Source organism: Oncorhynchus masou, chromosome 13 (genome assembly GCF_036934945.1).
Source record: "Oncorhynchus masou masou isolate Uvic2021 chromosome 13, UVic_Omas_1.1, whole genome shotgun sequence".
Classification (NCBI taxonomy): Eukaryota; Metazoa; Chordata; class Actinopteri; order Salmoniformes; family Salmonidae; genus Oncorhynchus; species Oncorhynchus masou.
The window spans coordinates 92,910,379-92,916,110 of NC_088224.1; positions in this window are offsets into that span (position 1 = coordinate 92,910,379).

Here is a 5,732-nt window from a genome sequence, read left to right on the forward strand (position 1 = left end):
TTCTCTCTTCTCTCCTCCCACTTCTCTTCTCTCTTCTCTCCTCCCGCTTCTCTTCTCTCTTCTCTCCTCCCGCTTCTCTTCTCTTCTCTCTCCTCCCGCTTCTCTTCTCTCTTCTCTCTCTTCTCTCCTCCCGCTTCTCTTCTCTCTTCTCTCCTCCCGCTTCTCTTCTCTCTTCTCTCCTCCCGCTTCTCTTCTCTCTTCTCTCCTCCCACTTATCTTCTCCTTCTTCTCCAGTCTATCCTCTGGCTCTCCCCTACTTTCCTCCTTCCTCCTCCTTCTCTTCTCTGCATGTCTCCCTCTCTACCCCCCCCCCCCCCTCCACCTCTTGTCCCTGTCTGTTCAGACTTGTAGTGGAGCAGTCATATGAGAACCCAGATGGTGACGTGAGCCCAGGTAATTCCTGCAGATTTCCACGGTTCAAAGCGGCATATCTCTCCTATACTGAACAGACCGCTTTTAAAACCAGCGTCCTATTTATCACGCTGGGAACGGGGTGATGCTTGTAATTATTACAAACAAGAATAAACATGCAAAGTGAAATTTGATTTCATAGATGTAATTTATAACTGATTAACTAAGCGGGATGGTAGCAGCTGATATAGCATGCGGTATCATCATCCTCTGTCGAGGTTGAATCCCAAATGGGACACTATCCCCTAAAAAAAGTGCACTACTTTTAACCCAGGGACCCAGGCCATAGGACTGTGGATATGGTGCAATTTGGGACACAGACATAATTGAACCATAACCCACAATAGATTACCATGATTTATAGTACCTGTAGGTATTTATCATAATCCATTCATCATCATGTATTCATCATAATAAGGTTCCTCTTGTAAATCTGTATAATATTCTACTTCCTTAAGACATGGTAAATGTGATTTGACTGGCTGGTCTGCACATATCTTTCCTATTACGACGGGTTTAGTTTGCCATTGAGAGAGAGAGATCTTTAACACCCTATCAGAGGCAGTCACAGTGTTTTCCTACTGTCACAGATACTGAGGAGCCTGTCTGTTGGAGTTTCTACTGTCACAGACACTGAGCCTGTCTGTTGGTGTTTCTACTGTCACAGATACCGAGGAGCCTGTCTGTTGGAGTTTCTACTGTCACAGACACTGAGCCTGTCTGTTGGTGTTTCTACTATCACAGATACTGAGGAGCCTGTCTGTTGGGTTTACCTGCAGACACTGAGCCTGTCTGTTGGTGTTTCTACTGTCACAGATACTGAGCCTGTCTGTTGGTGTTTTTACTGTCACAGATACTGAGCCTGCCGGTGTTTCTACTGTCACAGATACTGAGCCTGCCGGTGTTTCTACTGTCACAGATACTGAGCCTGCCGATGTTTCTACTGTCACAGATACTGAGCCTGCCGATGTTTCTACTGTCACAGATACTGAGCCTGTCTGTTGGTGTTTCCACTGTCACAGATACTGAGCCTGCCAATGTTTCTACTGTCACAGATACTGAGCCTGTCTGTTGGTGTTCTACTGTCACACTGTTACTGAGCCTGTCTGTTGGAGTTTCTACTGTCACAGATACTGAGCCTGCCTTTCTGTTGGTGTTTTTCTACTGTCACAGATGCTGGGCCTGCCGTTACTGTCACAGATACTGAGCCTGTCTGTTGGTGTTTCTACTGTCACAGATACTGAGCCTGCCGATGTTTCTACTGTCTGAATACTGAGCCTGTCTGTTGGTGTTTCCTGTCACCAGATACTGAGCCTGCCAATGTTTCTACTGTCACAGATACTGAGCCTGTCTGTTGGTGTTTCTACTGTAACAGATACTGAGGTGCCTGTCTGTTGGTGTTTCCACTGTCACAGATACTGAGCCTGCCGGTGTTTCTACTGTCACAGATACTGAGCCTGTCTGTTGGTGTTTCTGTCACAGATACTGAGCGCCTGTCTGTTGGTGTTTCTACTGTCACAGATACTGAGGAGCCTGTCTGGTGTTTTTGTCACAGATACAGCCTGTTGGTTTTTCTGTCACAGATACTGAGCCTGTCTGTTGGTGTTTCTACTGTCACAGATACTGAGCCTGTCTGTCGGTGTTTCTACTGTCACTTTCACAGATACTGAGCCTGTCTGTTTTGTTATCTAATGTCACAGATACTGAGCATGTCTGTCTGTTAGTGTTTCTACTGAGCGTGTCTGTTGGTGTTTATACTGTCACAGATACTGAGCCTGTCGGTGTTTCTACTGTCACAGATACTGAGCCTGTCTGTTGGTGTTTCTACTGTCACAGATACTGAGGAGCCTGTCTGTTGGTGTTTCTACTGTCACAGATACTGAGCCTGTCTGTTGGTGTTTCTACTGTCACAGAAACTGAGGAGCCTGTCTGTTGGTGTTTCTACTGTCACAGTTACTGAGCCTGTCTGTTGGTGTTTCTACTGTCACAGATACTGAGCCTGTCTGTTGGTGTTTCTACTGTCACAGATACTGAGCCTGTCTGTTGGTGTTTCTACTGTCACAGATACTGAGCCTGTCTGTTGGTGTTTCTACTGTCACAGATACTGAGGAGCCTGTCTGTTGGAGTTTCTACTGTCACAGACACTGAGCCTGTCTGTTGGTGTTTCTACTGTCACAGATACTGAGGAGCCTGTCTGTTGGTGTTTCTACTGTCACAGATACTGAGGGCCTGTCTGTTGGTGTTTCTACTGTCACAGATACGGAGCCTGTCTGTTGGTGTTTCTACTGTCACAGATACTGAGGCCTGTCTGTTGGTGTTTCTACTGTCACAGATACTGAGGAGCCTGTCTGTTGGTGTTTCTACTGTCACAGATACTGAGCCTGTCTGTTGGTGTTTCTACTGTCACAGATACTGAGCCTGTCTGTTGGTGTTTCTACTGTCACAGATACTGAGCCTGTCTGTTGGTGTTTCTACTGTCATAGATACTGAGCCTGTCTGTTGGTGTTTCTACTGTCACAGAAACTGAGGAGCCTGTCTGTTGGTGTTTCTACTGTCACAGTTACTGAGCCTGTCTGTTGGTGTTTCTACTGTCACAGATACTGAGCCTGTCTGTTGGTGTTTCTACTGTCACAGATACTGAGCCTGTCTGTTGGTGTTTCTACTGTCACAGATACTGAGCCTGTCTGTTGGTGTTTCTACTGTCACAGATACTGAGCCTGTCTGTTGGTGGTTCTACTGTCACAGATACTGAGCCTGTCTGTTGGTGTTTCTACTGTCACAGATACTGAGGCCTGTCTGTTGGTGTTTCTACTGTCACAGATACTGAGCCTGTCTGTTGGTGTTTCTACTGTCACAGATACTGAGCCTGTCTGTTAGTGTTTCTACTGTCACAGATACTGAGCCTGTCTGTTGGTGTTTCTACTGTAACAGATACTGAGGTGCCTGTCTGTTGGTGTTTCCACTGTCACAGATACTGAGCCTGCCGGTGTTTCTACTGTCACAGATACTGAGCCTGTCTGTTGGTGTTTCTACTGTCACAGATACTGAGGCGCCTGTCTGTTGGTGTTTCTACTGTCACAGATACTGAGGAGCCTGTCTGTTGGTGTTTCTACTGTCACAGATACTGAGCCTGTTGGTTTTTCTACTGTCACAGATACTGAGCCTGTCTGTTGGTGTTTCTACTGTCACAGATACTGAGCCTGTCGGTGTTTCTACTGTCACTTTCACAGATACTGAGCCTGTCTGTTGGTGTTTCTACTGTCACAGATACTGAGCATGTCTGTCTGTTAGTGTTTCTACTGAGCGTGTCTGTTGGTGTTTCTACTGTCACAGATACTGAGCCTGTCTGTTGGTGTTTCTACTGTCACAGATACTGAGGCGCTTGTCTGTTGTTGTTTCTACTGTCACAGATACTGAGGAGCCTGTCTGTTCGTGTTTCTATTGTCACAGATACTGAGCCTGTCTGTTGTTGTTTCTACTGTCACAGATACTGAGGCTGTCTGTTCGTGTTTCTATTGTCACAGATACTGAGCCTGCCTTTCTGTTGGTGTTTCTACTGTCACAGATACTGAGCCTTTCGGTATTTCTACTGTCACAGATACTGAGCCTGTCTGTTGGTGTTTCTACTGTCACAGATACTGAGGCGCCTGTCTGTTGGTGTTTCTACTGTCACAGATACTGAGGAGCCTGTCTGTTGGTGTTTCTACTGTCACAGATACTGAGTCTGTTGGTGTTTCTACTGTCACAGATACTGAGCCTGTCTGTTGTGTTTCTACTGTCACAGATACTGAGCCTGTCTGTTGGTGTTTCTACTGTCACAGATACTGAGCCTGTCTGTTGGTGTTTCTACTGTCACAGATACTGAGGCCTGTCTGTTGGTGTTTCTACTGTCACAGATACTGAGCCTGTCTGTTGGTGTTTCTACTGTCACAGATACTGAGCCTGTCTGTTGGTGTTTCTACTGTCACAGATACTGAGCCTGTCTGTTGGTGTTTCTACTGTCACAGATACTGAGCCTGTCTGTTGGTGTTTCTACTGTCACAGATACTGAGCCTGTCTGTTGGTGTTTCTACTGTCACAGATACTGAGCCTGTCTGTTGGTGTTTCTACTGTCACAGATACTGAGCCTGTCTGTTGGTGTTTCTACTGTCACAGATACTGAGCCTGTCTGTTGGTGTTTCTACTGTCACAGATACTGAGCCTGTCTGTTGTTGTTTCTACTGTCACAGATACTGAGGCTGTCTGTTCGTGTTTCTATTGTCACAGATACTGAGCCTGCCTTTCTGTTGGTGTTTCTACTGTCACAGATACTGAGCCTTTCGGTATTTCTACTGTCACAGATACTGAGCCTGTCTGTTGGTGTTTCTACTGTCACAGATACTAAGCCTGTCTGTTGGTGTTTCTACTGAGCCTGTCTGTTGGTGTTTCTACTGTCACAGATACTGAGCCCTTCTGTTGGTGTTTCTACTGTCACAGATACTGAGCCTGTCTGTTGGTGTTTCTACTGTCACAGATACTGAGCCTGTCTGTTGGTGTTTCTACTGTCACAGATACTGAGCCTGTCTGTTGGTGTTTCTACTGTCACAGATACTGAGCCTGTCTGTTGGTGTTTCTACTGTCACAGATACTGAGCCTGTCTGTTGGTGTTTCTACTGTCACAGATACTGAGCCTGTCTGTTGGTGTTTCTACTGTCACAGATACTGAGCCTGTCTGTCGGTGTTTCTACTGTCACAGATACTGAGCCTGTCTGTTGGTGTTTCTACTGTCACAGATACTGAGCCTGTCTGTCGGTGTTTCTACTGTCACAGACACTGAGCCTGTCTGTTGGTGTTTCTACTGTCACAGATACTGAGCCTGTCTGTCGGTGTTTCTACTGTCACAGATACTGAGCCTGTCTGTTGGTGTTTCTACTGTCACAGATACTGAGCCTGCCGATGTTTCTACTGTCACAGATACTGAGCCTGTCTGTTGGTGTTTCTACTGTAACAGATACTGAGGTGCCTGTCTGTTGGTGTTTCCACTGTCACAGATACTGAGCCTGCCGGTGTTTCTACTGTCACAGATACTGAGCCTGTCTGTTGGTGTTTTCTACTGTCACAGATACTGAGCCTGTCTGTTGGTGTTTCTACCGTCAGACATACTGAGCCTGACTGTTCCTGCCACCACTGTCACAGATACTGAGCCTGTCTGTCGGTGTTTATCTAATCGTCACAGATACTGAGCATGTCTGTCTGTTGGTGTTTCTACTGTCACAGATGATAAGCCTGTCTGTTGGTGTTTCCTACTGTCACAGATACTGAACCTGTTGATTTATCTAATG